Source organism: Pseudophryne corroboree, chromosome 1, assembly GCF_028390025.1.
Source record: "Pseudophryne corroboree isolate aPseCor3 chromosome 1, aPseCor3.hap2, whole genome shotgun sequence".
NCBI lineage: Eukaryota > Metazoa > Chordata > Amphibia > Anura > Myobatrachidae > Pseudophryne > Pseudophryne corroboree.
In genome coordinates, this window is record NC_086444.1 from 462,171,308 (window position 1) to 462,180,624 (window position 9,317).

At 47.8% G+C, this 9,317-nt stretch overlaps 1 pseudogene; it reads right to left on the reverse strand.

The window, feature by feature from the left end:
* Positions 1 to 233: 233 nt before the first annotated feature.
* Positions 234 to 352, reverse strand: LOC134948745 (5S ribosomal RNA; annotated as a pseudogene).
* Positions 353 to 9,317: the final 8,965 nt, after the last annotated feature.

A 9,317-nucleotide genomic window follows, 5' to 3' on the forward strand; every position in this document is an offset into this window, starting at 1 on the left:
TCAAGGAACATCAATGTTCACAAGTACTAGTGTACTATAATGTAGGCGAAATGAGCGAAAATAAGTGGTCCCTCATTCAATGAAATTATATATTATACTTATATCCTCTATAATAGGAGTTTTAATGGAATGAGGTCACTCCCTCGGGTCTAGTATAGTCAATAGATGCCAGGAACCTGCAATCAAGTTCCTGCCGTGGGTCCCAGAATTGTATTAAATATTGGAGAATAAAATACCTACGGTACCTAGTATTCTGTGGTAGTTTCCTATCCAGGTACTGACCAGGCCCTGCAGTGCTTGGCTTCCAAGATCAGACGAGTTTGGGCATACTCAGTGTGGTCTGACCGTAGGTAAGTTTATCTCCTAGGCGCACCGTTTTCTGATTGTATTGGGACCCAGGATATGAATCACAGAAAAAATACATATAGGGTTTTGAGTAGTCAAAAGTCAGACTGCCAGAATGATAGCCGTAAAATATCATTTACCATTGCATTTACTGAAGGTTGCGTATTTCCCTCATAGATGGGTGTATCAAATCTACACATGCAGTAATATTAAATTGATGCTGAAAATACATTCATAACAGAATTGTGGCAAACAGCAGGTACCACTGGAAATGTTTTTTTAAAACACTTTTACATAAAGCAATAGCCTGGGCAGAAAAAGGGCCAGTGATAGTCACAATTATTTGAAAGTAAAGCAATATTTTACAATCCTATATAGTTCAAGTACTGAGAATCCCTCTGCTGATCATGCAATTATGATAGAAATACCACAGGCAATGTATGCCACAGGAGATAATTTAAATTGAAGTCATGGTGTAAGCAAAAAAAAGGAGAGGGGAGAGAGGAGGGCTATTTAAGAGCCACAGATATTTGAGAGTAAAGCAATATATCAGTATCAGATAATAAAATTCAGTATATTACCCAGTATAGTAAATTCTGAGATTAATTGCTACATAAGTGCATCTGTCCCTTGCATACAGATTCCTCTCTTATCCACCCTTGCGTTATAATCATATATTGATAGCAGTTTTAACCATGCAGAACCATAAATAGTATAAATGCATCAATATTAGAAGCCTCCACCACATCCCTGATAGCTGGGAAGTATGTGGGGAATGCTTGTGACTGAAAAGGGGGAAAGTTGAGGCTGGGTGAGGGAACCCGTTTTCCGGCCTGAGGCCGGTGGTGTCTTACCCAACCTAACAAGGCTATCTGTGAGCCGGGGGACAAGCCTGGAACCGAGGAGTGAGGCGCCGGCGGCCGCGGTCCGTACGACCGGAAGTTCGGGCACCGGAACCAGAAGTGACGCGCGTTTCGCTCCGAGAGCTTGGTCTATTGTTAGTTCCAATTTACTATAGAGAGCTGTGCTGTTTGTCTCCCTCAAGGCGCAGTGTCAGGCCTCGAGTCAAAGTCACCAGGTTAACTAAGGTGAGTGTCATTCTTTGTCTGTGCGATGCTGGTTTTTATTCTTTACTTCTTGGGCGATTTGAGCCCTTCACCTTTCGGATGTGCAAGAGCCTATACAAAATAAAGCTACAGCACCATCTGAGGCCAATAGGGCCAGTGATGACCTTTCACTACATACAGTAAAGTAAGGAAGGCCCTGTTTACTTTGTATGCTGGGTTATGAAAGTCTCACGACCAGAGGACACCAATTTTAAATTGCCCTTGTCCTTCCTTGCAGATGCTATGTCCGAAGTGATCCCGAGGTTGCCATCATGAAGGGAGTACCCACAAGGGACCCATTAATCTCCAGTTTATCTTCAAGGTAAGTATCCTGTGCAAGGCCTTACCCTTCCCATTGCTGCCTCACAACACAACTCAGAATCCAATCTGGTTATTGCTATGCACTTCAGACATCAGTTTGGGGGCTACATTGCAGACATAAATTTGTTGATTACTATACATTTCAACCTCAATCTTGTGGCTAAAATACACTGAATGCTCCGCTCCAGTCTATGATTCTCACCACAGTCTGGGACACAGCTCTCTCTAAACGACTGTACAATGGCCTATTGACTGTCCTTCTACTTCTCTACTTCACCCTTCAAGAGATAATAGAGATTTGCCTACTATACAGCTTTGCAGTTCCTTTTTACTGCCACTAGCAAAATGGAAGTGGGAACTAATTGGGAGTCATTCCGAGTTGATCGCACGTAGCAACTTTTTGCTGCCCGTGCGATCAACTAGACGCCGCCTATGGGGGAGTGTATTTCTGCATAGCAGGGCTGCGACCGCTTGTGCAGCCCTGCTATGCAAAAAAAGTTTTGTGTAAAACAAGACCAGGGTAAGACTTACTTACCCTGTGCGATGAATCCAGCGTTGAAGGTCCCGGAATTGATGTCAGACATCCGCCCTCCAAACGCCTCGACACGCCTGCGTTCAGATATTCACGCCCAGAAAACGGTGAGTTGACGCCTCGGAACACCTTCCTCCTGTCAATCTTCTTGCGGTCACCGCTGCGACTGCTTTCTGCGCTAGCGGCGTCGCTGCCTGGCAACGACGGTCGCCAGGCAATGGCACGCCTGCGCAATGCGGGTGCAGCACATGCGCAGTTCCGACCCAATCGCACGGCTGCGACGAAGCACAGCATGCGATCGGGTCGGAATGACCCCGCATTGGCCAGTGTTGTTTTTCAAAATGTAATACGGGTCGGCATTGATATACTATTCTGGCAGGATAGATATAAATCTTTTTACCGCAACTTTTTGAATGCTGTCTTTTACATGATAATATTATATTACAGTGCTTACTTAGTACAAAAGTGTTGACTTTTCCACGAAATGAAAGTGCACTGTCTACCTAGCTGGACAGCGCTGCTTGTAAGCACATGGCAGTGTAAGTGCAGTAGCATTGTTGTGACCTGCAGACTGAAATCTTATCTGTCGCCACTTAGACATACAGCGTGAAGGTACAGCCAGCTGATAACATATTTCACGTGGCAGAAGTGTGCTATGATCTATAAATATTTAATAACATTGGAAAATTAGCTGGAAACTCATTGTAATTATGGTGAAAATACTTTCCAGGCTGACAATGGAAATACAAGGCTCTGTAATCAGCCCCTGGAAATTGGCCAGGGCAATGTTTAGGCTTTTTGATTTGCTGTTTTCCATTGTAATTTTCCTTCTGAAATAAAAGCTGCTGCTTTGCCTGATTAAATAATGGAAGATAGTTTGTCTTCTTACCACAGAGGTTCCACACTTTTTTTAGGCTTTTCTTTAATCTGCCTTCAAGGTATAGCTGCAGTTTCCAAGAGGATTACTTTATTATACCGATGCTTAATGTTTTACTGAGACAGGTTCTGGCTAACTGCATTTCCCTGGTTTTAATCAGCCACAGAACCTGTGTAATTCACGAGCATCCCGGTTTAAAGGGATAGTATGGTAAGCCTACTAATTCCACTGCCGCAATAACATGGGTTATCGCTGGGTTTAACCAGGTCACAGCTTGGTATAAAGCAGGACTGGCCAACCTGTGGCTCTCCAGATGTTGTGAAATTACACATCCCAGCATGCCCTGCCAGAGTTTTAGCATTCCCTAATAGCAAAACTGTGGCAAGGCGTGATGGGACTTGTAGTTTTACACAGCTGGAGAGCCACAGGTCGGCCAGGCCTGGTATAAAGGGTCTTTGAAAAATAACCTAGGTTGAGTGACCTGGGAATCCGACCCTGATAGCTACCAGGGTTGCACCCAGATAATACCCCTTTCTGACCGCCAGCAATATCCCAGGTTATTGCATGTGAACGCGCAGCAACCCAGGTTGTGGCGCAGTCTAAAAGGGCCCAGCTGAAATAACCCTTATCGAGCAACCCAGTATTTTAACTCGGATAGCGAGCAGGGTTAAACACGTGTTTAACTCAGTTCGATATGCAGTGTGAACAGAATAGGAAGTGGTGGCACTTGGAGATCATCTCATCTCCAAGTGCTGCCTCCACATGCGTTGGCGGTGATATCACCAACCTGGTAATAAGCCAGGCTGGGCCGCTAGTCTGAAAGTGGTCTCAGTCTGGTTGCACTTAGGAATGACCGGTGTACAAATCCTGGGGGTGACTCGGCGTAATCGGCCTGAAGGGGATATAATGGTGCAGTGTAAACAGCTCAAACTGGGTTATCTGATCCAGGCATAGCCAAATTAAGAGGGGGACACAGGGCATACTGTACCCCGGGCCCCCCTCTATCAGGGGGCCCTGCAGCTGGAGCACACTGACATCACTAGCTCTCCCTCTTGTGCAGCAGCAGAACCAGGCTGCCAGAATGTGAGCAGGACAGTATGCATTGCAGGTAGGGACACAGGAGTATCAGGATTCATGAGATACCAATGGAGCTTCCCAACCAGAGGAAAGATAAGGGGGGGGGGGGGAGCTCGAAGTGACCCAAGGATCCCCGCTTCTCCTCCCCAGCTTGGTGTCAGGTCCTGTGTAACCTGTTATCTAATGAGAGCATTCGGGTCTAGAGAGAGAAACATACATAGAGAGAGTCCTCCAGAGTCCTGTCCCAGTGTTTAAGTAGTACAGAGGCTGCTGCTATTGCATTTTTGCAAGATAAATTATAGATTTTATTTTTCTATGTGTATTTTAAGGTTGTTTTAAGTTGTTTTTGTTCCACTACAGGAAAACTTTAAAAAATAGTTGTCTCTCAATTAAGTGGAGCTATAAACAGTGCACAGGCATTATTATACTATTAGTTTGAATCTAATATACACCATTGGTTTATATTTATTATACACAATCCACACGTCCCAACATGACCCATTCTAGGAGGGACAAAGTGTTTTCTACCTGTACTGCCCTCTTAATTTATGTTTGTAATCACGTGTGTTGGAATACCTTTCTCATCAATGAAATAGTTCAACACAAGTGACACCCATCATGTATTAAGAGGGAAGTCCAGGTAGAGAGCATCTTGTCCCCCCTGAAATGGGTCACGTTGGGAGGTATGCACAATCTAATACACCCCACCTTCCCCTGGGCCCCCTGTTTTAAGTGCCTCGGGCACCCTAAAGGCTTAATCCGACCCTGAACCCAGGTTATGCTTAAAAGCTGCTGTTTATGCAGAGGTCTGCCTCAAGGGAGTGTCTGTGACATGCAGGCCAAATCCGGCTTTAGTGTAAATGAGGCTGACCTGGGAATTACTCGGGTCCAAGGTACAGTGTAAACAGTGTCTGACCAGGGACTGACCGGGTTGGAACAGTGTGCATAAACCTGGATCGAACCTGAATGTGTCCCCTCCATGACATTGTGAAGTTCTTCCAATGGGAATAAAAAGTGTTCAATTTTATATTTAGTAGTCATTTAATTGCATTCAGGCTAATGTGAATAAAATGAAACATGGATATAGGGGCACAGAAAGTGCAAAAAACACACCCTGCAGTTTTCTCCTCGTACTTTTTAAATAAATATTATTTATATTTTTATCTATTTTCATTTAATGGGGCAGATGTACCAATGGTATAACTGCGGCCAAACTTACAAAAGTGCAGTTTTCTAAGGTTTGGTCATTTATGGCATATGTACCAAGCTCTGAAATGTGTGTTTTGAATGGGTGCAGTGTGTGTGGTGCACACGGGCCCCTTGGGGTCCAGGGTAACCCACAACGCATACCCTGTACCCATTATTTTTAATACTTACCCTCCAGAGTCCCATGTCGCAGCAGCAGCAGCACTGCAGAAATCACTGGGAAAATGGTGCAGGGCTAATTTCCTTTCGTGCATGTGCAGTAGGAAAATCACTGGGAAAATGGACACCGAGCCATTTTCCCAGAGATCAGCGCATGCACTCTAGATAGACCCTAATGTCCAGAGCTACATCACTGCAGGCTAGAGAAGGAGCTTGCACATGGGCCTCATCCTCTCTTCCCCCTGTACCGTGGCTTCCGTTCAGTGGGCTTATTTCCAAGATTCCCCTTGAGAGGGATCCAATTGGCTCTCTCCGACATGCAACATTGCAGTAGCCAAGCCTGGAACAGCTGCAGAGGAATAGGACACTTTGCAGTCAGGGCTTGGTATTATCTATTCCACCAATTAGCTAGTGCCACTCTGAATGCCCAGTGTAGAGTAGCCATTTGCTGTGAAACTCGCTTTGCCACCCACAGGGTGCTGTATGTCTTCCTGTCTGTGGTACGGGACATATATGGTATGTGCGCCACAAAAGTCAGTGGGAGGATTTGCTTTGCATGCGCAGTTCAGCTTTGGCCATTGCAGCTGTTGCGGTTACTGTTACCACGGTGCTCACTTGTAATATGCAGTGCATGCAGTATAGGCCAAGGAGCTGGCTGGCAGGTTTTTTTTATTGAGTGGCTGGAGGGGAATGTGCTGGGGCTCCTCATAATCATGAGGCCCAGTACATGTGTACCCCTAGTACCCCACCTGTCGCCAGCCTGATTGCATTATCCTGCCCATTCAGCCAACCCATTTCATTAGGAAGTGGGCAGAAGGGTGATGGAGCCACCAAAATTCAGGAGACTCTCAGATGTTTCGGGAGAATAGGTAAATATATTAATATGTAAAGAAATTGAATTTCTGTTTTTACACTTAGTATATATAGCATAGCTATACTCACAAAAAATCATTCTGCTACTGTACATACAGTAGAGCCACATACAGACAGAGCTATAGTGAAAAAAAAAACAATCTGCATGTAGTGGTAAATGCAGTAGAATAGCGCTGCTTCCAGTTATCCTCACTCTATGAAAAAGGAAATGTCTCTGTGGACATTAGGAACCTACAGCACCTCACATTCAGACTAGAGTTGGACATAGTTGTAAGTTGTGGCTTGTGTAGCCACAAGTTATTTTGTTTTGTTTTGCACGTTGACGTCATTTCCTGATGTGCGTCTTTTATCCAGATAAATGGGCTGGATTTTACACGTACGACTGCCTGCATTAAACCTGTTGGGACAGGGACTTCAGGGGGTGAAGGTAGCCAAAGAAGAGTAAGGGTGTGTTCACGTGACATGATGGCCACCTAAAAAGGAAATGTGCACCTGTTTGGAGAGACATATTGTAACTTGCAGGTACTGAACTCATTTATGTAAATATTGTAAAACTGCTTTGCCTTCAATCTAATAGCAGGATTATATTATACTCAATACTGTTTAAAAAAATAGAAAGCATGTTTTTTACTCTGTGAGAAGGTAAAGACTGTCGATATGATAATTAATGTAATTTTTTTTATATTTGCATCTTGTTTGATTAGCACTCAAGTGACTTGGACGCATGTTGGGGGTCATTCCGACCTGATCGTAGCTGTGCTAAATTTAGCACAGCCACGATCATTTACACTGCAGCAGCTGCGTGTGACATCACGCAGCCGCTGCGGCCCACCTCCCACACAGTCCGGCCAAGCCAGCGTTGGTCGGACCGCGCCCACAAAATGCTAGGCAAACGCCACCGTGCCGCCCCCTCCCGCCCAGCGATCGCCTCTGCCTGTCAATCAGGCAGAGGCAATCGCTAGGCAACGACAGCCGTCGGCTGTCAGCTATGCGCTGGCACACTGTGGCGCCGGCACATGCGCAGTTCTGACCTGATCGCTGCACTGTGATAAACTGCAGTGAGTGATCAGGTCAGATTGACCCCCACTATCTATACTTTCCTGCCATTTACTGTAATATGTATGAGATGTGTACTGTGCTTTGTACTCAGAGTGTGCATAGGTACCAACATAAGGGGGAGAGGTCGACCCACGGCGTCCCCCTTTGTTACCGCTCAAATAAGCTCCCCTTTAAATAAGAGTCTGACACATGTCTTTTGGATCGAATTACTGGCCACAGTTTATTTCCATTACCTTATTCCATGTTACCTTACAAGGTTGCAGGGCACGGACAGGAATGGTGGGCAAGGCGCAAATGGGTCACTGACCCCTCCTGATTACCTGGGGGCGTGCCCTGCCTACCCTGTAGGCACCGCGGCAACGCCCCTGGGGAACCAGCCCTCCTGGCGCATATCACGCTCGCCTGGCACGCAGCTCACTGGCCCAACCGTCCAAAGCTGGAGCCGAGCGTGCGCCCGTTCACCGAGGGTGAATCTGCCAACCTCAGCTGGCTCCCCCCGTTCACCATGCCTTGCGCACCGCTTCTTCCCGCCACACGAGGATCTCGGCTGCCCCCCCGAGACCCGAAGCCCCCACCCTGCAACCAGCTACTGACCCCCGGCCTCCAGTGCCTCCTGAAGCGCATTATTGAACAGGTCAATCCCAATGTCCGACAAATGGACCCCGTCGCCCCTATACATGCCCCCGATCTTTTGGCTGATGTCCTTATGCCGTACGACCCGTCCCCCTAGCGCTGCAACGCACTTGCCCACGGCCGCGTTGACCCTTTTCCTGGCCCTCTCTACTCCTGCCCCTTTCCATGCTCCGCGCCAAGATAGCCTGGGGATGATGTTAGACCATATTAACTCTACGTCCGTCCATCGCTCGTTTACCCACGCTAGGTCGGCCCATATTGTCCTGATCAAGTCTAGGGATTTCATGTCGCCCAAATCGTTACCCCCCAGGTGTAATACTATGGTGTCCGGGCTGCCTGCCGCCTCTTCCCCGGATAACAAGGTGCCCCTCAAGCCGTGCCACCTCATCCCTCTTTGCCCGAACCAGCGTACATTCCCATCCTTCTCCGCTAGCCCCAACTGCCTTCCATAAGACCTCCCTGCGGCCCTTGCTGCCGCCCAGTGAACGTATGAATGACCGACGATCCATATCTGTCTTGCCTCCTTTTTTCCTGCGGATGGGGATGTGTGGGAGAGGGGGGGGGGGAATATGATAGTTAGATATTTTCTGTTTCGTCGTTGAGGGGTCTAATGTAGCGCCTATAGCTGTTGGACCCAGGGCCGGTTCAAGGGCGCTCTGCGCCCCGGGCAGGAAGGGGGCGTGGCCAGTTACGTCCCCTGTACATTGCTAGCGCCGCTTGAATGCTGAGCGGTGCGCGATGACGTCATCGCGCACCGCACAGCAAAAGGTCCTCTCCACGAAGGGAAACTAGACGCTATGCGTCTAGTTTCCTTTCGTGGAGAGGACCTTTGCTGTGCGGTGCGCGATGACGTCATCGCGCACCGCTCAGCAAAGTTACTCTCCACGAAGGGAAACTAGATGCATAGCGTCTAGTTCCCTTCACAGGAGGCGGACGGGGACGGCAGCGGGCGGCGGGCAGCGGAGGCGGATGGGGGACACAGCGGGCAGCAGTGGCGGATCTTGCCACGGTGCGGCGCCCTCCGGATGGCGCCAGCGCCCTCCGGAAGGCAGCGCCCCGGGGCAAAAGTCCTGCTTGCCCGTGGCAAGATCCGCTACTGGTTGGACCCCCACCTGCCTAACGCTTTGAT